At 34.9% G+C, this 24,548-nt stretch overlaps 1 long non-coding RNA gene across 1 annotated transcript in view; it reads left to right on the top strand.

The window, feature by feature from the left end:
• The first annotated feature begins 3,399 nt into the window (after positions 1 to 3,399).
• Positions 3,400 to 24,548, top strand: part of LOC149089837 (uncharacterized) — a 52,621-nt gene continuing 31,472 nt past the window's right edge. Inside the window, exon 1 of the long non-coding RNA XR_016193023.1 lies at positions 3,400 to 3,448. This is a non-coding gene — a long non-coding RNA (uncharacterized LOC149089837). The remainder of the gene's footprint in view (positions 3,449 to 24,548) is intronic.

Genomic DNA, 24,548 nt, shown 5'->3' with positions numbered 1-24,548 from the left:
AATGTAGAAAAAATAATTCTGATTTGACAATTTGCATTTTCAACACACAAACACAAAACCTTCATCTTTGTCATTTTCAATCCTCTTGTATAGGCCCAAGGGCCAACAATATTGTATAAATAAATAAATAAAATACATAACCTCTTTTTAAACACACACACGTCCCATGATTGATTTCAAAAACTTACTGTGGGAGTAACGGAAGTAACAGTAGCTGATTTTCTTGAGTAATCATCAGAGGTCAGTTATAGTAATCTCGTCAAGCGAAATTTCCCTCAGAACTAATGCGCTGTCGCTATTGATAAGAATATTCAGTCAAGTATTTATTTAGCAGGAGACAAAAAACACGCACACACACGCATACACACACACATTCTCCACTGTGGCTAGAGCATTAACATTCATAATTCGCTGAAAGAAAAAAAAATTATAAAGTTTTCTTAACAGTAATTTTAATTAATAATTGTTTATAATTTGTACTTAATTAAATGATAAGTTTGCTTAATTAGTTAAATCCCGTGAAAAGGCTTGTTGCCCGTGATCCCATAACAAGCAATCATACTGGATGCTGATTATATAACGGAGTTTGCCCTTCCCCTGTGCATGCGGCTTATATACCGGAGCTTTGTTCCTGGTGGTGCGACCCACGACACTGCATCCAACCATAATGTTGGCCCTTGAACAGAGAGAAATTGGCCACCCCCGGTGTAGACAAAAACATCACATAATCTAATACTTCCTTTGACTCGAATTACAGCACGCATCCTTCGTTCGTGACATAACTTTTACGAGATCACGCAATTTGTTTATCGCAAGTCTAATTTGTACCGGGTGATTCTTATAAAACCGGCCCCATGATTTCGCTAATAATTCGGTAGTGAATGCATGCAAAAGCTAAACATTGAGAAATATTAATCTGTTGATTTATTTAGTCGAAAATCGGATGAATTATTTTATTTCAAATTCCTCTTTTTTTCTCTCTTGTCATATGTTTAAAGTCCAATACAGCTACTATATATAGCCATGTATCACATGCTGGCAATGACCAAAACGGATGTGGTGCATACCGGGCCGTCTCACATCAGCACATCGACCTTTGGCCAGGGAACTCCAACCACTTCACGAATTGCCGGCCGAATCCCAAATAATCTCTAGTTATTTCTGAAAATCGGACTTCGGCCAAAATTCTCGGCCAGTTCATGAAGTGGCCAGCCAGTTCGTGGACTGGCCTCTCTTTGAACAACGCTCGGCTAGTTCCCGCTGGCCGCATTTTAGACTTGACCGCCACATATATAACATTTTCTTGTGAATTTTTGAGACCACAGACATCATCAGCATTCCGATCCTAGGTTCGTATCATCGACATTATTTTACTTCGAAGTTACAGTATAAAACAGTTTCGGGACAGTTCATAAATTCATATATGCTCTTTACCTGAAGTTTGATGTATACCTACTGTGCATTCATCATTTACAATCAAATAATTATCATCTCATATGCATCATACGTTATGGGATCTTAAGTTCTAGAGTAGCTATTCTGAACTGTCTGAGACATGTAATCATAATTTGACTCGGACAGAGCTTTGTGCATTGAAACTCGTGATAACCTAGAAATGAAAGATGTATTTACTAATCATTGATGGTGATCATAATTTCATTAATATCGATGTGATATAATTTGATAAAATTGTGAAAATGTTTTTCAAGAATCGAATTTGATTTTAAAAACGCATTTTCTCTCAGGTGAAATTAAATCCCTCTGATGACATTGATCATTTTGCATTTGATATTTAAAATTCTTGAAAATATATCGTTTACATAAAAAAACTAACAAAATAAAAAAAAATGAACACCATTTCAAAAAATTAAAAACATTTTCATTAGATAATTAAATAACTGTTTATTACTTCCAACAGGGAATACTTTCTTTCGAATATTTTTCTCGGAAAATAATCTTTTATTTTTCTAAAAAATAACTTATCACTGCATTAAATTTTCATCAAAACACAGGGATTAAAGATTTAATTTCTTCGCTGATGCCATTTTTTCCTTTGAAGAATGGAAGCTTCCAACCTCCTAATTTCCTAATAATGATTATTAATTAACTCATTTATGCATTTAAAAATGTAGATAAGAAGCAATGATGTTGGTTAAAATTTTCTAACTTGAATAACAACGATTCTGAGTGCGGAAAAAGTTCCATATAATATCGTGAAATCACATATGTAAGATAAGTTTGACAACAGGAATATAAGATAACAGGAACAATACAAAAGTACATTATGCATTTTTCCGAAAATTTGGTTTAAAATGTAGAAATCATTATCAATAAACGTTTTGATTTATAGTGAAACTTTTGGTGATAAAATCATGTATCTACATTTTCCACAGCCACATCCACAATCTCCCACATCTAGAGGTTTCCAATTTTTTTTTTCAACTTCTGCGAAACCCAAACATACATGGAGAGAAATTTCTTGAATACAGACTTTTTTATTGCGCCACCAATAAAAACTTTGTAGTGTATGGATACTGTGGAACCAGAGAGTAGTTCTCACGGAACCCCAGGATTCACGGAACACCAGTTGGAAACCTATGCTGAATGAACGCCAGAATTTTGCTACTGGACTTATCCTGTTGCCGAGATCTCTTCCAGCCCAGTTTCGTGGTATAGTCCGGAAAACTTTATTTTGTGTCAAAAAAAAAGCAGAAAAGAAAAAAAAAACATAACATACACAATTTTTACAACATAGTTTCCCTGGATAATTGGGTATTGTCGCGATTAACAAATTTGGAAACACCTATGCCGCACACATATAGAAGATTTTATTTACGAATAATAATTTCTTTTATAAAACAAAACATAATTTGTATACGAAAAATATTGCGTATGAATTCAACAATATTGTGTAGGGGGAAATAAATAATTTTAAGTTAGGCACTATTTTTCACGGATCAAAACAAAATATACTTTAAGACCGAATTTGGCAATTTTTATGCACATATACGTTAATATTACAGATGGGATGTAATATTACAGATTTACAGATTTGTTAATAATTATATACTTCGTTTTTACATTTTTTTTTATTTATAATCACTAAAATTATCAGCGACGAATGCGTATACAGTTTTCTATTTGAATTTTGTGTGTATCCAATGAAAATATTGTTCTTCGACCGCAACATTCCGAAGAGAAAACAACTTTCGTTCCTTGAAGCAGTTGTGGCAGGTGCATCTTGTTGTCAGTCTCGGGCTCACCGTGAGTTAATTAAAAGAAAATGTTAACTCAGCAGGAACAGGGGGAAAAAAAGAAGTTGGAGGTTCGCACCTTCTTGATAAAGAGGAGAGATAATTCCACCAAAAAAAAAAAAAACTCCATTCCCACCATTTAACCTGGAGGAAGTTCATGAAGAAAGACGAGAAAACAACGGAACAACCGGAAGGTAAGGTTCAAGATCCACAAAATCCCTTGCGGGACATTCTATTCTTACTCTCATCCCATTAGGGAAACTCATTTGAGATCCAAACTATCATCTCCAGGCAAATAAAAAAAAATACGCGTATAATATTATTTTAATTTCTATTGGTCCAGTGTATATTTAAATATACGTCGTGAAAACATAGTCAAAAACATATTACACTGCATCTTAAAAGTATAGCGAATGCGTATTTTTTTGAAGAAAATATGTACGAAACCAACATCTACAAAATTAACACACGATTTATAGAATTAATTAACATACGCCTTTGCAGTAATTTTGATACGAATAACAAAATTGCAAATCGAGTAATCACAAAAAAAAGTCTCAAAAGTACACAGAGAGCAACGTATAAAACTGCAACTTTTTCCAAAGAAGTTTAACAAATTTAGCATAAAGTTGACTTGCACACATTTACTGTATTTTGGCACTATGCAGGGTAGTTACTTAATTCCCCTTCGCCTCAGTTTACTAGCGATCCTAGATCCTACTTCTATTAAGAAAAAGTATCCAAATAATGTGTAGAACTCACAGATACGTCATTCATGTAAGGAGTTGTATAGTTATTAAAATTTTAAAAAAATTTATACGAACACCCGGTTTTCAAAAACCCATTTACAAAGTTGTTGCACTGCCTTTCTCGAGACAAAAAAAAAATCCACCAAGCTGAGATATGTGAATTCAAAAATTGGAGGAAAGAAAGGCAGGACAGCATAAACGATGTAAAGAAGCATTGTCCGTTAGTTTATACTGTTCTTTCTTAACTTTCCCGCAATTTTTGGAATTAAATATAATATCTCAGTGAACATTACACAAAAATAATCCTCATTATGTGAAGTTTTTCGGAGTATTAACTGTAACAGTGTCCTAGAGAAGCAGAAACATAATACTGGGTGGGCAAAAAGTCTGTAGAAACTTTTAAAAATTGATAAAAACCGGAAAAATAACGGGATTAAAAACGGTTTGCTGGGTTAAGCATCGCTAGTCCATCCATTCACTTCAAGACACCATGCTTTGAAGGCTTCCTCACGAGGTGCTTGGGGGGTAAATCGAGAAGCTATCCATACTTAGAATAAGACAACCATGTATTCTTTATGGGTATTGTATAATATTTTATTATGTATATATGTTGTTTGTAATTGCATTGGGTTGCTGTACTTTTGAAATATATGACATCCATATTTGTTATGGGCAGCTTTTTCTCAGCCACCTCGTTGGGCATTTTGCCTTTTGTGACGTTGTATTTGTATTTGTATAAGAAAAATGACATTTTTACAATTTAATGAAGAGTGAGAGTTCTCGAATTTTTTCTGTACTGAGTCGGTGCGTTTAAAAGAGGGTTTTACTGTCGTAAAGTTTTACTTTCTATACTTTAGAGATGCACAATAATACTTTAGAAAGCGCATATTATAGTGTCATTTCAGTACAAAAATACGGCTACATAAGTGCAATACTTTTTCATGCAGAAAGAATTGATTCCTTGTCGGTGTTCACGTGTTCAGAGATTTATAAAATTGCACCAAATGGAGAAAATCAGAAATAAAATTCGCGGTAACTATTCAACAAGATTATATCACTTTATAGATTGAAGTAAAATAAAGGCAACCTGTATACTTCTTCCTTAATCATCGATTGTAGAAAATCAAAAAAATCCAGTCTAATTAATTATATTGCTGTGTTAATTTAGTTGATTAAAATTAGTTCATTAATTCAATTAAAACTATTGGACAGTACTTATCCACATTCGGATTTATAAAAAAAATATGAAAAATGCGTTTTTATGGAAATAAACCATAGCGTTAAAGATTCATTTGGCATTAGAAATCGAGCACCGTCATCGTAACTGAGTTCATAACATTACATATCAGTCATTATAAACTGATTAGAAAGTTATTCGCGTGTCAATTTCAAACGATAAAATGACATTAATATAAAAAAATTAAAAAAGAGAAATTACCGATCCCATTGCTAATGGTTTTCCTATGACGATCGGAAATATGGAAAAAAATATATATCGCGCATGATGAATCACCAACATTCGGAAACTTTTTATTCAAAAACAAATTACATATATATCTATATTGGAAAACTTTTTTGGAAAAAAATACCATTTTTTAACATATAAAATATAAGAAAAATCTCATCTTTCCGATTTTTTCCCGAGTAAAAGTCATAAAGTGGAATTTTTTTGGTAATAGGAAAAATGACATTAATCATTTATCCGTCATGAATATCGTTCGAATTCCAATTTATTTCGTAGGTCGTTTCGATGACTATTTCAAAATTAACACTTAACTTATCTCTCGTACGGAAATATATTCTCTCTCATTGTTTTTTTTTTCTCTAAGAAATATTCAAATATCACTGATACATAATTCTAATAAATTCTAAACTGATGCCAAAGGAGTTAAATTTTTTTTTGAAGTTGAATTTATGAATTTTATGAATCAAAGTGATTTTTACTGAAAAGTTTTATCGAGTTTCCTCGCGGTAGATTTAATGATTACAAGGCATTTCATTCGGGATCCTGTCAAAAACTGTCCTCAAAGACAAATGCCGTGATTCTTAGAGATTTAATTGGAACAAGGAAAAGGAGGGTCTTGGGGGAAAATTTTCATGAATTTTCGGCATGTGATATAAGATAAAGCATCTTATTGATTCCTTTTAATATCAAATTTTCATGGTTTGGTGAAATTCTTAAGTAATCTCTTGTATCAGATTACCTATTTTAATTAATTCGGTTTCTTACTAGTTATTTATGTTGAAACAGCATAATGAGATTGAAGCTGATGGTGTAAATTTCTTAAAATATATCGTAGAACTTTCAAAACTTCCTGAAAAGTTTCCAGTCCATATAATTTTGTTACGGTTAATAAATGTGATCAAACGAAAACCGTGACGTGAACTTTTAGTATAACTAAACCGTACATGCACCTCGTAAACATTATTTTGAGTAGAGAGAGAATAGACAGTTTTTTTTCTTTTCTCAGCCCGATACGTAAAGGAAAAAGATGTTTTCTATAGATATTATGCCGAGATTAACTCGAAAGGAAAAATCATCAGGTCTCGGCCGGGACTTGAACCCTCGGTAGAGTTGGTAGCATGCTCGTCCTGTTTGCAACAGGACATGGGTTCGAGTCCTGGCGCAGACCAGATGATTTTTCTCTCTGAGTTCACCACGTCATAATGTTTATAAAAACTCGGTTTCCTTGATTATTTTTAGGAATTTCTAACCACACTTGCATACCAGGGCTAGACAAATCTCCAAAAATTTACATGCCTGGCCGGGCATACAATTCAAAATAACAGATGCCCGAATTAATATTTTACATGCCCAGAAAAATATTATTATTTGATTTACTCTTGCTTTAAAAAATTAGAAACAAATTGATTTAATTGCATAAAATATATCAAAAGTCATATGTATATTTTTTTGAAGGAAATGCGAAATTCAAATGGAATAATTCGATGGAATTAATATATATTGATTAAAGTGTTTGCTGCAAATAATGTCGCATTTATCACAAAGTTCATAAATACTTCATTTCAACTTGCTGTATTTCCCGAGTCACTGAAATGAGCCACTATTACTCCTGTTTTTAAAGCTAGCGATAAAAATTATCTGCTGAATTATAGGCCTATCTCAATTGTACCGGTTTTTTCTAAACTTATTGAAAAAATTATTTCAATTAGAATATATAACTTTTTGTATTCTGTGAATTTTTTTGCCAAAAACCAATTTGGTTTTATAAAAGGACGAGAGGTGCTGAAAATGCACTTTTGGCCTTTTCGAAATTTATTTATAATGACATTGACAAGAACAAATTTACTGTTGCAATATTTTTAGATATTTCATTTTTCTTTTGACAATGTGAACCATTATATTCTCATTCAAAAACTCAATTCAGCTGGTATTCGTGGTAATATTTTAAATTGGTTCACTTCATATTTATATAATAGAGAACAAAGAGTCAAAATACAGGATAATTTGAGTAATTATGTCCATATAAATAGAGGAGTCCCACAAAGATTTATATTGGGTCCTTTGCTTTTTCTGATTTTCATTAATGATCTTTGTAATTTAGAATTTGACGGTTCCATGATCACTTATGCCGATGATTCTGTATTAATGTATTCATGTGATGATCTTGATAGCCTTAAGAATAATATTAACCACGATTTAATATTATTTCAAAAATGGTTCTATGCTAATGATTTAAAATTAAATTTACAGAAGACAAAATACGTTAATTTCAATCTTATGCAATCTGATTTACATCTTCATCTTAAATTTCACACCCTCGCTTGTGATTTTCAACCTCATAGTCATTACGATGCAATTCAAGAAGTAATTACTATTAAACACTTGGGTTTAAATGTAGACAGCAATTTAAAATTTAAATCTCATGTTCATGAACTACTTAAAAAACTTATAAAAGTTTTGTTTTATATAATTTTTATTATGTAAGTAAGAAAGTTTCCGCTAATTTCTTAAAAGACCTTTACTATGGTTTGTTTTATTCACTTACAGTTACACGGGGTGGTGATTATAAAACTAATTGATTGCCTTTATTTTCAATACCAAAAATAGTTTTCAAAATTTTGAATCTGGCCAGTCTCATTCTTCTACAATTTATAGAAATCTTAATCTACTTTCTTTACGCCATATAATGATCTATTTCGTATTATTCTTTTTTTAAACCGTAATAAAGGCTTATGCAGTTTATAAGATAATGTTTCCGAGCGAAGACCTCATATGATTTACCGTATTCCTAAATTTTTCGTAAACATTTTTATTATTTAGCTCCGAAATTATATAATTCACTACCACTAGAAATACAAAATATACCTAAAGAAATATTTCCTCTTCTTCCATATATACCATTTAGGATGTACCATTACGCCGGAAATGAGGTTTTTCGTTTTCCACAGCAGCCCAATAACCGTATATGATTCCATTTTTATTAGCTCTAGCTTATGATTCCATAACTGATGAAAGAGAGTTCCAGAATTGATGAAAAAGAGATAATTCCAGAATTGATGAAAAAGAGATAATTCCAGAATTGATGAAAAAGAGATAATTCCAGAATTGATGAAAAAGAGATAATTCCAGAATTGATGAAAAAGAGATAATTCCAGAATGGATGAAAAAGAGATAATTCCAGAATTGATGAAAAAGAGATAATTCCAGAATGGATGAAAGATATAGGCCCAATTCCAGAATTTATGAAACATAATTTCAGATTTGATGAAAATTTAGAGCTAATGAAAAAAATGACTCTAGAACCGATCGAAATTAAGGATTGGCGAAATTAATAATTCCGTCATTGATGAAAATTCAGAATGAATGCAAAATATTATTTAAGAATTATTTAGAGTCTCCAATAATTTAATGTAAGTGCGGTGCCCGGTGCCACCCCACATGCCGCACTCGTCTGAGGCCGGTTCTGAAATAATCCCTATAGTAATGAATCCAAAATAAATAGAAATGAATTCAAATTCTGTTCATTGTAATAGTAATGGAATGAAAATGAAGATTAGGCTAATGCTAATTGTACTTGAAATCACAGGAATTTGAAGGTTCTCTATGGTAAAATAAATGCCAGTTTGTCTCTCGATACATAATTAATTCTGTTACAATGTGAAGATCTGATAATTTGTAATATAACTTACCTACTAGCGATCGAATCATCATGAAATTCCTTCGATGATTAATGTTATCAGTTTCATTGTGAAAGAGTCTGTGAGAGGACTTCATATCAATCTAAATATATGTTCACTGTGGCGTTTCTGATCAACAAAGCACCCTCCCGATAAGTCAAGTAAGTTCCAAATTTCATTAGGTCTTACACCTTATCCGAACATGGAATGCGACAACGAGATAGAAAACACAATCTTTGTAGCTTGATAATACCAAGACGTATTTATTAATTCACAAAATTAATGAATTCCAATACTTCATTGATGATGCCTCACAAACAGATTGTATTAGTTGATCGCAGTGTACCTCCTTCTACCAGGTCAAATTGGTGATATGTGGTGTAGCTATAACCCAGTTAAGTTCATTTTCGTGTCCTTTGAAGGATGCATACGAAATTTCGGATCAAATTATTGATCTGAGCCCCCCTTAATTTATTACCACCCTGGAGCATCGTGTCATCAACGTCTTATTTATATATTTGGTTAAGATCTATTCGACTATCGGAATTCTATCGTAAAATTACGGAAAATAGATTTTCATTTTTATCGTATTTCCTATTTAGTAAGTATTTTTCTATTATTTTTTAGCCGCTGAAAGTAAAATTTTATCGTTGGCTTCATCACAATAAAACCAAAACTAAAAGCAGCCAAAAAGTTACACGCATATCATTTCGAAAAATTACGGAAAAATAAATACGGGGGGGGGGGAAATCTGTCTGAAAATCTAATATTATTTAAAAAATTCCATGGTTTAATATCATTTTGTAATTCAACAGTGATATTGAGTAATTTTGTTTGAGTGGTTATATATCCTAATATATTATATATATTTATGAGTGGGTTATATATCCAAGGTGCATAACAACACGTACCGCATTTTACTGGCGAACCGTTGATCTTAGAGGCATAATATTCGCAATTAGAAAAAGTGTACAAATAACGTGTAGAACTCAGATAGGTCATTCATGTTGCAAGGGGGTTGGATTATTAAAAATAGTACAAAGTTATTAAAATTAAATAAATAAATAAATAAATATATGTATATATACTTACACCTGTGCTCAAAACCTCAATTAGAAAGTTGTTGCGTTGTCTTTCATGATGCCAACAAAAATAACAATAAAAACTCCCTCGTTTCCAAGGGCAATATTCACTGACTTGTGAGATGCTTGAATTTCAAAAATAGGGAAAAGCTGGAAAGAAACAGAAAAAACCAACGGTAAACGCTGTTTACCCCCATTTGTGCTATTTGTATTTATCCCAACTTTTCTCCGAATTTGGCACACCAAAAGCTGGAATTCTGCGGAAAACATAGAAATATGGTAATAGATATTGTCGCACATATAAAATTAACACTCTGTGTGCATCATGAAAATAAGCAATAAATACTAACCATAAAGTCATTTTCATGTAACATGCAGGTTTGGAAACAACAGACAAATTCACTTGAAGAATTGGAATAGACAGTTATGTTTTTATCCGCTAGGATGGCTCTAGGGGTCCCAGCTCTGAAATTCTGTGGCAAACACAAGAACATAGTGGGCAATATCGTAGCACATAAAATTTACAGTGTAAAACATAAAAATTTATTATATTATATAGCACACATATTATATTACCATAAATTCATTAACATGTTGCACACCGGTATAAATCCAATTAAAATTTTACTGGGATAATTCTAACAAATATTTTAATTTTTGTTTGACAGGTGGCAGTAAGAATACCAACTCATAACTTTGTATCTAAAAGTAGAGTATAAATATGAAATATAAAAGAAAAGGCACAAAGCTCTGAAATTTTCTTATCTTTTTCTACCTATTCGCAAATTATTTTTCACATTTATGCTTGTCTGCGATATTGTTAACTTAATTTCACCGGTCCTCACAAGTAGAAAAAGTTTGAAGAACACTGCTCTCTCTAAAAGTCCGAACTTTTAAAAGGCCGTATTCACCACGTTTGGGTCACTGTAACCTACGCACCCTTCAACACCTCATACACTGCCTAGATTATGGTCAGCTGTAATCGATATGTTGGACAAGCACTACCATCAACGATTTCCGTGGTTTATCGTGTGAATGCCGCGATCAACTCTGTACTTGTTTCTACTTGTAATACTGTAGGCAGGTATCTCAAATCCAAAGTACATCATTGTATGAGTTCTCTAAGCAAATTTAAATGATTATAGCAGGTCCTTAAAACCTTATCTTACCCGAACAAGGCAGAAAATAATTTCCTGCAGCTAGTTAATACTGAAACTAAATGATTAAACGGAATAATGTAATAGCAAACACGATCACAACTTCGATTTTGTATTTTCCGATTTTTTCTTTCTGTTGAAAAAAAAATTTGAAGAAAAACAGAGAAAATAACAGTTTAAACGATCGTTTTTTTTCTCCTCCACCCGGACATAATGGTCATCATCATCATTAAACGGGAAATGGTCATTAAAAGAGTTAACGGTAATTACAGAACTGGAAACGATTACTGAAACTGGAGATTAAATATATCTTATCAGTTCCTGAACTAACAGAAATAGCATTTTACGAGACTACCATTTTTTTAAAACTATTTTAACTAAATTTTTGTAAAACGGGTCCATTTGTTGTAGGAGCGGGGGCGGTATATGTTAATGAACGGCTCATCATCTTGCTTCATTGAATGACATTTCACGGGGATTGGTAATGTGTGTTAACCAGGGTATGATTTATACAGTCATTTGTATTAATGCAGGGTGAACGTCACATGTTCTGCCAAACGAAAGGAGGTGATAGACGAGCCCAAGTGGAACATTAAACACCCTACCAACCATGCCCTATATAGAACCGTTCTCGAGTTATGGTGAATAATTGATTATGAATTAAAAAAAAGTGCGCCCAGTTTGAAATTACGCGAATATGTAAGATTTCTGAGAGACCTAGTGGCAAACTAAGCATTCAAAGTTGTTTTTTTTAAACAACTGAATGATGCGAAGATGAATTCAGGAAAGAAAGAAATTTGAAATTTGAAATATTGTCCTCTCACTTGCCGGGTGAGCACCCCTAAGCCACTAGACCAGTGGTCCTCAACCGGGGGCCATATGACCCTCTAGTGGTACTGGGATATTTCAAGGGGGCCACGGAAAAAAATAAAGAAAGGGCCATGACAGGTGGTTTGGAGGGCTACAGAGAGCTAAGAAGAAAAATTAAGGTGTGAAGAAATAAAGCTTTTATATTAGTGACTGTACAATTGCAGAATCCAACAAAACCACCCATAAAACCAGGGCAAAGACCCAGCCGGGCCTCACTCCTACATTTTGCAGCAGGTTCCCTAGGATGGGATTTTTCGCAGGCCCCCCCGGCTGGATTTTTCACAGACCCCCGTCCTCTATAAAAAATGTAAGTGTGAAATACAAAAATGAGGAAAACCATATCAGGCCCCGGGCTGCAGCTCTGTCAGTCCCACTGTTGTGAGGGGTCATACCGGGGGGTCTCATGACCATAAGTGACCCCACCTTATGATATTTTGTATAGTACAATAAATTTTGAAAATAAGTAGAAAATATGTAGGCTGTTTATTTCCAGCTAAGTATGGGACTACCATAGCAACACTTTGCCTAAGGGGTCCATGATGTTGAGACGGTCCTGAATAGAACTCGGATTAGCGGGGAGCTCAATAAATTCTAGGCCAGTGGTCTGGAGGCCAAACTTCGTTGCAAAATTTTCGTTCAGTATAAAATTCACTGAAAAAATCAATTCAATAAGTATAAAGGATCTTGCTTCCAGATTCCAGATGAGGGTCGAAGATTCTGGTAAGATAGGGGAGCCACGAGAAAAAAAATATGGTTCAAAGTGGGCCACGGGCAAAAAAAGGTTAAGAAACACTGCACTAGACTACAAAGGCAACCAATTTCAATCTTTCACCAGATGGTGACATCTGTTGGCAGTGTAAGCAATTGCGAGCTTGGCGTGAGTTAGCTCCGACCGTCGATGTACGGTCCCGTTCAGTGCATACGAGCTCTTAGGAAAGGCTGAAATTCGTTGTCTTCGTCGTCCACTGGTCTAGGGCGCTCACGTGGCAAGTGAGAGGATGTGAGTTCGATTTCCCACAAGGGCAGTTGAATTTTCTCTCTTTCCTGAATTCATCTTCGCATCAACCTGTTGTTAAAAAAAAGGAAAAAAAAAACACCTTCGTGTGGAGAGTGACATCATCCTTGAAAATAAGCATTATAGCCAAAATATATTATCGCCAATTATGCAAACACCGTTCTAGGGACAAGCGGTCGAATTTACCAAAAACGTGTCCATTGAAAATTGTACATTGCACCAGCTTTCGAAAGCTGGTGCAATGGACAAGTTTTTGGTTAATTTGACCGATTATAGCTACGAGACTTTTTGCGGAATTGGTGATTAAAAATTTGGCGACAATTCGATTTTGAACTTTGCTAATCATTCAGCGCTTGTAGGTCGCCATTAAATCCAGACATCACAAGAAAACTGGTGTCATCCCTTGTAGGATTTTTCCGTTCTTTCCAAATATGTGCTTTGTTTTTGTGTAGGTCTCTTAGGAAATAGAAATAATTTCCCAAATATGATGTAATATAAAAATAGGAATAAATATAAGAATTACTATGTATAAGCTAACATCTCCATATACAGAGTGATTCAAAATTCAACGAACAAACTTTTAGGGAAGGTAGAAAACGCGAAAACAAAGCAGAATCACCGTTCACTCTGACACCGACCTCGTCGCAGCTGCAAACGTCCGTGAACTTCAGTGTATTTTTGAAAAGGTTCGGCAATCAATGCGTTGTCGTTGTGGATGGTCAGAACTTTGAGCACTTCTTGTAAAACTTAACGTGTATACTCGTATCGTCCTCGTGTAAATTATCGTTAAATAAATAATTTTTGTACCCGTTATTGGCTTATCATTTCTGCATCTTCGTTTACCCTCCAGGTAATCAGGTTGGATTTTCCAGTCATACATTCCTGTGAGATTCTGTTTTTTTGTTTGATGTTTTCGTTTTTTTTTCGCTGTCCCGAAACAGGCTTTCGGAACGAATATTTGTCCCGGTTTTTCTTTGCGTAATCAAAGATTGGATGAAATAGAATCATATGCAAATACAGTCTGTACTGCTTAATTAGGTAACGGATAAAATCATTTGCAGCCACAATTTCTCCCATAAAGACGATGTTAAGGTTTCCCGCTTAATAAAAAATTACGATTCACACGACGACTGTAAACGCGTGTTAACCACTATGTATATAATATTTTTATTAGATAAAACATTTGAAAATTATGACAAATATATTGCACAGTTAAGACTTATAAGAAATCCAGACTTTAGAGCTTGAAGTGTGTGTCTAAGCTTTCTTCAGTACATACATTCAATTATGTACGTTATTTTATTTTTGTTCTCTTTAGAGCTAGTAGAGAGAGCTAACATTTCCAGTGAAAGCAAAAATCTAGAAAAATCTGCACGAATTCCATATCTTTATGAAATAGCTTGAAATTAGAAAAATGATCGAGAAAAGAAAGAATTTCTCTTTTGCAACTAATTAAAAGTTTTGGTTTAAAGTTTGGTGAAAAGTTTGATGCAATAAACACCCCACTTCACGTGTACGCCTTTCAAATCCGTATATACGGGACGTTAGACATTCATAGCCCTACCCTGATGTTTTACTCATTTTAGCGCCGTTGTGTAGAAGCAGTGTGATAATATTTTCGTAATACATTGTAAGTTCGCACTTTTATGCTGTAATGTCCGTCCAAAAGGAATTTTTAAAATGTCCCAGTTTTATCCCGGTATTTATTAATAGATTCCGTGTTTTGTCCCGGCTTTTAATTAGGAATTCTGGGATTTGTGTGTGTGTGTGTATCGCTTTCTCAGGTACGTCATCTGGTTACCATACGTGGGTATCAATCTGGTTTTCTAAGTTCAAGTTGCCTCTTGGAAGTTTAAGTGTTAATTAACCGTCACTCAATTCATGAGTGAGCGCTCCGTGAAGGAGAAAGGAGCGGCTGGATCTCTAGCACGGGATGTTTAACAAAATAACAACAAAAACAAATTTTAATAACCACTAATTTACTAAAAAAAATCGAAATAGCTGCAAAAGTTTTGATGTAAGAGCCCTCTTAAGGAGGAAGAGAATAACTGATTTTTATTCTCAATAACAAAAAAATAAATAAAAAATATGATTTCGGGAATACTCAAGAATTCATAAGAAATACTATTTTTGTTACCGATTCCTGCAAGTTCCAAAATGTCGGGATTTCGGATAACCTAGTCGATATCCCATAATTCAATAACACTTCAGAAATCCATTATATAGAGTAAAATGAATAGCCATAGGTTCGCGCAACATGGAAAACATTTCTTGGATTCATTCTGTGGTCTTTTAAAGGGTTTTAAGAGATAATTCCGTAATTGCTTCACCCATATTTATAGCAGCGATCAAGTAGAGCAATAATTTCTAGATAAATAGACTAGCAAGACTAAATAGGGCTATCGTAACTTTAACGAAAGCTCCAAAATCCTGTCTTATTCAATAGTAAGACTGCCTTCCGGCAAAAGATGATGTCTCATAAAATGTTTATAACCGAGCTAATTTCGTATTGTGTAGGGAAAATTAAATGACTAAACGAAGAACCCTCTTTTCCTACAACATTTACCCGCTTCAAAAACGGTTTTTGAAGCGCTGCATTGAAGATATCATAACTTTGTCGGTTCCGAGGTGCTCTCGTGCAATTTACGCCGGGAATTTTTCAAAAACCACCACCGAACCGTTGCTAACCATTTAAAGATATACTCACGAGAAGAAAACTTTTCAAAGTTGTTCAACATTTTCTTGCTTCACATACTTTTAAGCCTTGGAATACGCTGCTCTTAAAACTCGCTTTAATTTCCAACACAGCATTAAAACTGAGTTGTTGCGAGAGAGCCCGTGCCGCGTAAAACTCTGACCTTAATGAGTCCTCTTATTCTCTCGCTCTCTCCCTCTCTCTCCTCCGACCCTCCAACTTTTAGCTTGGAAACTGTAGCAGCAGCTACTATTACTAGGTCCCAAATAAAAGTGAAAACTTCCAGACTTTTCGAGAAGTGTTTCCAAAAACGAAGTTTTCACCAGGCAGTAATAACATTATTAACGCCTCGATAGGAAGAATGCCAAACGCGGAACCACCCACATTAAATAAAATGGTAAAATACAAAAAAAATAGAGAGATGGTGGAGAGAAATATTTATTAAAAAAAAAAGGAAAAGGAAACAGAGTTCCACAATTCCACCGTCCACGGTCATTAATTCCGAAATTATATCTCTCCTTTCGCTGTTTGCGCTAATGAACAGACACTTTGGTCCGTGTAGTAGTGAGAGGAAAAAAATAGTAGATCGAGAGAGTAAAAGTGTGATGAAAGTAGCGTTTCAAGTAAATTTATTTCGCTAACGCTTTCCAGGAGTTTTTTTTTATTCTAGTTCTTTCTGTATATTTTTATTTAATACGTGGTTAAGAACGAAAACTACATACTTTGTAAAGTCCTGATAACCGATACTTTATAGATGAGGCTTTTTCCTTTTATAATATCGGATTTGCATCTGTATCATACAGGCTGTCCCGAATTGTTTGCACAGTGGATATCTCCGCAACCATTGAGTTTAGAAATATATTTTTAATTACAAAAGGTTTTAGAATGACGTGAAGTTACTCGAAATCTCAATTTTTTTTTTTGAGGGATCATATATAATTTCGGGTCCCCGTGGGGGGTGGAGATGAATTTTATTTTTCTTGTAATCTTTATCTCCACAAATAACTAGTGAGAATGAATGAATTTCAATGAATCTTGTATCATATTATACATATAAATTTCATTTTTATGCAGTCTTTATATGGTATTTTTGAAATGTGGATCTCTTCCTGAAATACCATTTGCAAACAAATTTTTAAATGCGATATTTATCGAGATAATAAATATATAAAATCACTTTGTTTCCCCTCTCTCCCTCTCTCTCTCTCTCTCTCTCAGGGCCGTCATTTCAACTTTTTCCGGGGGGAGGAAGGCAAAGCACGTGTACTCAATGCATGTATATATATATATACCATTTTTAGTGTATTTTCAAAAGCCGGGGGGGGGCAACGGCCCCCTGCCTCCCCCTAAATGACGGGCCTGTTTGTTTTGGCAGCTGTGTTGGCAAGTTTCCATTGTTTACAGTTGAAATTTTTAGGGACTGCACATATAGATATCTACATCACGAAACACCAACTCTGGTCATATCGCTGTACTGCAATTTACTGCCATTAACGAGTTGGGTTGGGAATGAAGGCGCGATCTATTAGTGGTCACCTCAAGCTCAATACGGGAAATATCTTGTTATCTGTATTCTTCCCTAAGCTCAAACCTACTACTACTAAACCCCACCCCATGTACCTCGTCCATACGTCTCTGCGGAACTTCTAACGAATTGGTACATGTGGGAATGTGTGTGTGTCCGTGTTTTGAACCTAACGGAAAGCTTGATTCTACCACATATTTTTCGAACTATGAGTGAAGTATAATGTTTGAAGATTTTACCGTTGTAGGCCTGTTACTCTCTGCGGAGAGCCTGTTGCTCCTGGGTTTGAATCTGGAAACTGACGTCAACTTTCGCGGTGGTAGCAGTGCTGTAGTGGTGGGTTGGTAAGATACAGGGTTAGAGATGGGAAGAGTTCAGATTACATGGGTTCAAACCCACCCGCCTCCAAACAATTACACTTTTGCCGCTGTGGTGGTCGAGTGGTTATAGTGCCGGACTCGTGATGCGAGAATCCGGGTTCGAACCCCACAGTGGTGGTCGGCTGAAGTTGGTTTTCTGTGGTTCCCAACTTCAAGGCGCAAATGCGAGCCGATCTCCCCGTTAAAAAGTCTCGCCACAGAGAGCAACAGTCCTACAACGGTAAATCATTTAACCATAACACTTCACTCATAGTTAGTAAAACTGGGGCAGATGACAGCACTACACATAACAAGCATTACACAGAAACAAACTTTACGTCAGGTTGCACTACACGTACACGCACATTCGCGCATGTGCCGATTCGTTGGGGGGTTCTGCGGGGGGGGGGGTGTAGCAGTAGTAGGTAGGGGCTCGGGGATCCATGATGTTCTTAAGTCAGCCACCTTGTTGGGCAATTTGCCTGTTGTGGCGTTGTATTTGTATTTGTAGATCAGCACCTTATTACCACGCCACTCGGGTGCAAGTACCAATAGGATGTCGGTTGTACACAAATAGAATGAACTCAACGCACACAATAGGAAGTAATTATATTTTTGACAATTTAGAAAATCATCCTACATCATTGGTGACAAATGCTAAAAACTTCAAAGTCAAGTATTTTACTTCATATTGCATTAAAAAAAAATATGATTTTTTTTTTACTTCTCACACAGAACCACATTTACATTTCAATAATTGGAAGTTTTAGCACAGAAGGTCTATATAAATGTTAATTTTTCTATTTTTTTCATGCGTATATGGCCCTTGGGAAATTTACGACATTTTGAGTAACCGCTATTTCTTGAAAACGTTTTTGTGATTGAATGCATGTTTCCAGAGTCAACGGTTGCAGAGATATCTGCTGTGCAAAGAATTTGGGACTGCTTTGGCCAAAAAATGTTTTACTGCAACTAAGAAGCCAACAGTCAGGGTCGGAACAAGAGGGAAGGCAAAGGGGAAAAAAATGCTCCAGGCGGCAATATTGAGAAAGTGGAAAAGTTTCCTCTGTGCGGAAAGCTATTGAAATACTACAATTTGAAAACGCCATGCAAAAACAGAAGTAATTTGTTATAGAACCATGGAGTCTCTTGGAGTGCGGAAGAAAATTTTCGCAGATATATTAGAATTCAAAAATCGAAGGGAAGTTGGGAAAGAACAGCGTAAAAATACGGGAAAGAATCGTTGTCCGTTAGTTTCTGCTGTTCTTTTCTAGCTTTCCTCTGATTTTTGAAATAAAATATCTGAGTAAATATTACATTTAAAAACATGGAAGTGTTTGTGTTTTCCATAGGACAGACGGGGCAATAACTTTCTAATTGGGTTTTTAGGACAGGGTGCCCGTATAAAAAGTTATTTTTTTTAATAACCGTACAACCCCTTATAATGTAAATGGATTTTCTGACGTCTATCCGTTCTTTGAATACTTTTTCTAATTGAAAGTATGCCTCTAGAATCAACGGTTCCCCAGTAAAATGTGCAAGGGGGAATTAAGTAATCACTCTGTATACGGGATTATAGAGAGTTAAATACGGGATGTATGGTTTGAATGGCAGCAATAGTAAAATACGAGTGACGTACGTTTTATGTTGGAGTAAATGTTGACGTAAAGACTTGTGATCATTATCGTGGAAAACGTTGATAAAAAACTTGGAACAATAACTTGGATCAACGGTGCAGCTCTTTCATGACCAAGCATGAATTGACACCCCTGTACTTTAAACGTAGATATAAAGAAGTTTAAATGAAGCATCCCCTGGAATTACGATTACTTGATCGTCGTGATGCATTATCACACGTCCAATAAGCGAGGATTTGCATTTATAACTGGCTATATCCCGAATCAATGTTTGATCTAACTATCAGTAGTGATAGATTATTTTCCTCATAATCCCATGGCTCTCTCAGGTACGGATCCACGTAAAAATCCCAAAACACATAATCACACAGTGGCGTAGTAAAATTAATGATATCGCAATCAAATATCGGAACAAATTACGCGACAGGGCTACAGCAAATGCTCAAACGATCCAAAATGATTGTCCACAATGTGATCGTTTCTCATTACAGGCGGGAGTTTGCGGAACCCGCTGATGGAATCTATTACCACCGGGAAATTGCCCAGAAAATTTAAATCATAATAACAATCACCATCATCATCATCTGCTTGTAATCATCATCGTGTAATTGCAGTTGAAGGAAATAGTTAACGAACTCTGTTGATGAAACGGATATTTGGGAATATTTGTTTGCTGAGAATGTTATCCGACTTTTTCGAAAACTCAATTTTAAATTCTGTGTGATGTTGGAATATTTATTACCTGACTGATGCATTTAAAATGAAACTGAGAATCATACGAAACATATGCTTGGAATCCAATCTAACCGATCTTAATTTCCTCTCGAAACATCATGAGCCTTACAGATGTGCTTGATATTATCTGCCTATAAACGATTCCCCAAATTCAAGCCTTACCCTTCGTTGTGACTCTTAATGGCTTCATGCCGGGATAGGGTAATGCTTTATCATTTTATCTCATATTTGCCTGTCCCAGATTATTGGTAGAATTAACGATATGTAAGGAGTCTCTGATCGTTAGTTTTCGGCAAAATGAGATATTTCAAGTCAATTCATAAAGGAATAGCGCCTGTTTGTACGCACCATACTGTATTTTGCCCCAACTTATTAGATACAGTACGTGCAGATAAGCACCATTGAGATGATAAGTGGGCCGAAATATAGTCAAACTCAATTATAACGGCATCCGAAAGTTCACAAAGTTTTGTCGTTATAGTCTAGGTGTTGTTAAAATCAAAACTGACGTTTCCAAGACCCTCCAAGTATGAAAACTATATTATCAAACATGCAATTAAATGCTATACATGAAGTTGCTATTTCATTATGACTGGGTTACCATATCTTCGCACGAAAAATACAGAATATTAGTATCACAAATACGGGACACTGCTAATTCCCTACAGAAATGTCGATGAAATTTTTAGTTATTACGAATGAACAATCTTTGACGGGGAGTGAAGTTCTACAGCAGTGAATTGAAATGCTTTTTCGGAAAAAAAATTAATGAGAAATATTTTATGAATATTTATATTCATGGCGATTTCACACAACATAAGTTATAAATTATGCAAATTATCGTGTTCCCTTTGGTTTTCGAAGGAGCCTTACGAATAGAGACTCAGAGGGTTGCGGTCGGCTAGTGGGATGTTGCGGATGGTCGATTGGTCAGCGTGATATGCTTCGGTTGTGCAGATCTGGGTTCGAATCCCAGTTCGTGCGTAGATGTCTGATAACACTTACAAATTCCATGTACAAATCATACGGATCTCATGAGATTACGTGAGGATCGTGTTAAAAAATAATAATAAAATTCCCTTGAGCAAGATTACTCTTTCGACACGACTCATCCCTTTCCCATGGTGAAATAGCAGTAAAGTGCCCTGCGTCGAGAGAGTGTGGTTGTGTGTGTTCGAGAAGAACAAGTATAATATGCATACCTAAGCGAGGCATTTGAGAAAATTTCTGCCGTTTATCTGAAATTTACTTCCACGAGCTATTCTTAAAAACGGCACTATATTTGGCGACTAACTGTATACGTTACGGCCATATGTTCGAGGTCTGGGTGATTCACGGACTGGCTATGGCATTAATATTAACGCCATTCATGTAGTTTAACCTCAAACACTATTGGCCAATATTGATCGAATGCAAACCCCTTTTCCTTAAATAACAGACAGACAGACATGACCGCTGACCGCCCAGAGAGACCATCTTGGGATGGTTTGCGCTCTTTCCCAAAGTGATCGACGGTCTCGGAGATCCTTAAATAACAGAAGAATTTTAGAAAGGCAATAAGTCTGTACTGTACACATCGGTCATCCCATTCTCTCGGCGAAAATAAAACTTCTTGGCGAGGAAAAACGCTAAAAATCACCGTGGAACCACTGGCAAATAAATTACAACACCATTGAATACAAAATTTTTCATTTACAATTTTTTGCTATGAAAGTGATTCATAAATTGAGAAGAATGAAATATGAATTTGAGCTTCACACACACACACAAGGTGACGTAACGTAATTAAAATATAAACCATCAGGTACATAAGGACGGAAAGATAACAATTTAACATTACTCACGTTTTCAGCAGGAAACTTACAGCAGATATTGCAGAGTAAGGTTTTGTTCATGTATGTGCATTCACCAAACAAATGTGAAAATTCCAGATTTTTGGGATTGTCGTCAAGATTTTATATTTTTTGTTAAAAAAAAATTAGTCGTCAATAGAATCTCCATATTGAAAATTGATTGACCTACAACCAGAAGAAAGCAATATTTCATGAATTCGATTTCCTATTTAAGATTTACTCATATCAATTCCGACAACGTTTTTAAGACAATTTTATTTAGTCAGATGAAACACAGACAAAAAATATTTTGGGGCTAAGCAAGCTTGTGAACCCACAAAAAAATAATTGCTACACGTTTTTCGGTATAAATAATAAGGGCAAAAAAAAAAAAAAAATTCACATATTTATAATACTGAGAAATCAGTTGCAACAAGAATGAAGTTGATGGACCAAAAAAAAAAATCGGCATTTAACGGCGTTTCCAAGGTAAAAGATAGTTACAATGTCAAATAGATCATTTAAATTTCCTTGAGTCAGCAACCAAGATTTTGAACTTTAAAAAAAAAGATGTACATAAATATTGTTCACGTATTAACTTGAGGAACTAATTTTGGGAACCAAATAAAGGAAATATTTTTGGAAGCGAATTTTATATATTTGGCCTTAGTACCTGTATAGTGTGACGTCTAAATTGTATTCCAGATTTATGCGATTTCAGATTGAGATGTCCAGTTCTTTTATGAATCATTTTTAAATTTTTATAAATATACAAATGTTGTAGAGTGCGTATTTTTCATTGATTGAAAAGTGGAAATGTATACGTGAGTCTATTTTTACTCAGAGTGATAACGATGAAGGAAAGTGACGAAAAGTGTAAAAACATTGCTGTACGTTTCCCCTTACCCCCCCAATATGTAAAGCCATAATTCAATCTAGATTCTACTGACGCAAAATAAAGCAGTTTTAAAATGGATTGGGAACATTTATATTCCTGATAAAAAAAAAAAAGCCTAATATTGCGATTGAATTGTACATTAAAGTAATAAATAAGTATTTTCCAGGATAGTTTCGAAACTAAAAAAATCCCAAAATACTTGAAGTTTCGTTGGCTACATTTAAGTGATACGTTTTGAATTCAAGAGAAATCATGGGAAAATAATAACAACGAGACAGCAAACCTTCTTAGAAAACCTCAATATTTTTTTTCCGATTTTATTATTGTTATCTCGTCGATTTTCGTAAACGTTTTTGAATTCCATTTTATAAAAGAATTTTCATCGGATCAAGAACGTCAAGACCAATCAATGGATCAGTTTTTCCTCCTCTTTTGTACTTTAGAAATGTTTTCCGAAAAAAAAATTCCTATGACACTTTTATCAAAGTAAAAAGCAATATAAAAGAACGAATACATTTCCAATGGAAAATATAAATGACATAAAAGAGAAATTCATATTCTTTTCACATTCAAAAGAAAGATAAAAAAAAAAAATGGGGTTTCATCATCTCTTTTCATTTTCTTCGTGAGAATTTTCTGATCCAAAATAAAGCTTATCTATTATTTTGTTCTTCTTCTCAACCCTTTATAATGAAGCTCCAATAAAATAATTTATTCGAGCTTATCTTGAACGAGTATCGGTGTCATTGATTATTTTTGCCCTGGTAAATGCTTTTTCGAGAACTATTTTGAATACGTGCGAGAGAATCGATTTCTTTCTTTCGGGAATAGCGTTTTTAGGAATCGCTTTTTTTTGTTCGATAGAACAAAAAGATACTTGTTATCTTCACTGGATGTTTGTTTTGAAGAGCTCTTTCGGTGATCTAAATGGACACTTCAATAACTTGTGTGTGTAAAGTGATTTATAACCACGAAGCATCAACATAGTGAAATATCTATTTTATATTGATAATCGAAGTGATTCGAAGCTAGAAAATACGGGGATCCGGGAATTTCGCTACCGACATTTCGTCCCAGGTACATTTCACCTGTCGTGACCTTATGAGCGACCAAGTAAGCGACTGACTGCGTGAATATATGAGTGGCCAAGTGATTGGGCAAGTGACCGTATGAGTAAGTGAGTGTGAGTGAATGACTGTATGGGTGAGTGAATGGCCATATGAGTGATCAAGTGAGTGAGTGGTTTTTTTATTGCTCTTATTGGGTTGGGTCTTTTTTCAGCCACTTCGTTGGGCATTTTGTCTGTTGTAGACTTTGTATTTGTATATGAGTGATTGTGTGACCGTATGAATAGACAAGTAGGTGAGTGGCCATATAAGTGTGAGCATATGAGTGAGTGTAGGATTCAGTGAGTGACCGTATAAGCAACTGTACGTGTAATGAAGTGCCTGATCGTATGAGTGACCGTATTAGTGGTCAAGTTAATGACTGTATGAGTGACCAAGTGAGTGGCCATTTTCGTGTCGAGTTAATCACCGTATGATTGGCTACACTCACTTGGTCTCTGACACGGTCACATACTCTCACTCATATGGTTA

This window comes from Pholcus phalangioides, unplaced genomic scaffold, assembly GCF_987345545.1.
Source record: "Pholcus phalangioides strain wild (caught in Gottingen) unplaced genomic scaffold, Ppha-v1.0 ptg000001l_1, whole genome shotgun sequence".
NCBI classification, from domain to species: Eukaryota; Metazoa; Arthropoda; class Arachnida; order Araneae; family Pholcidae; genus Pholcus; species Pholcus phalangioides.
The sequence above is the reverse complement of the archived record's forward strand: the minus strand, read 5'-3'. Positions and strand labels throughout refer to the sequence as shown.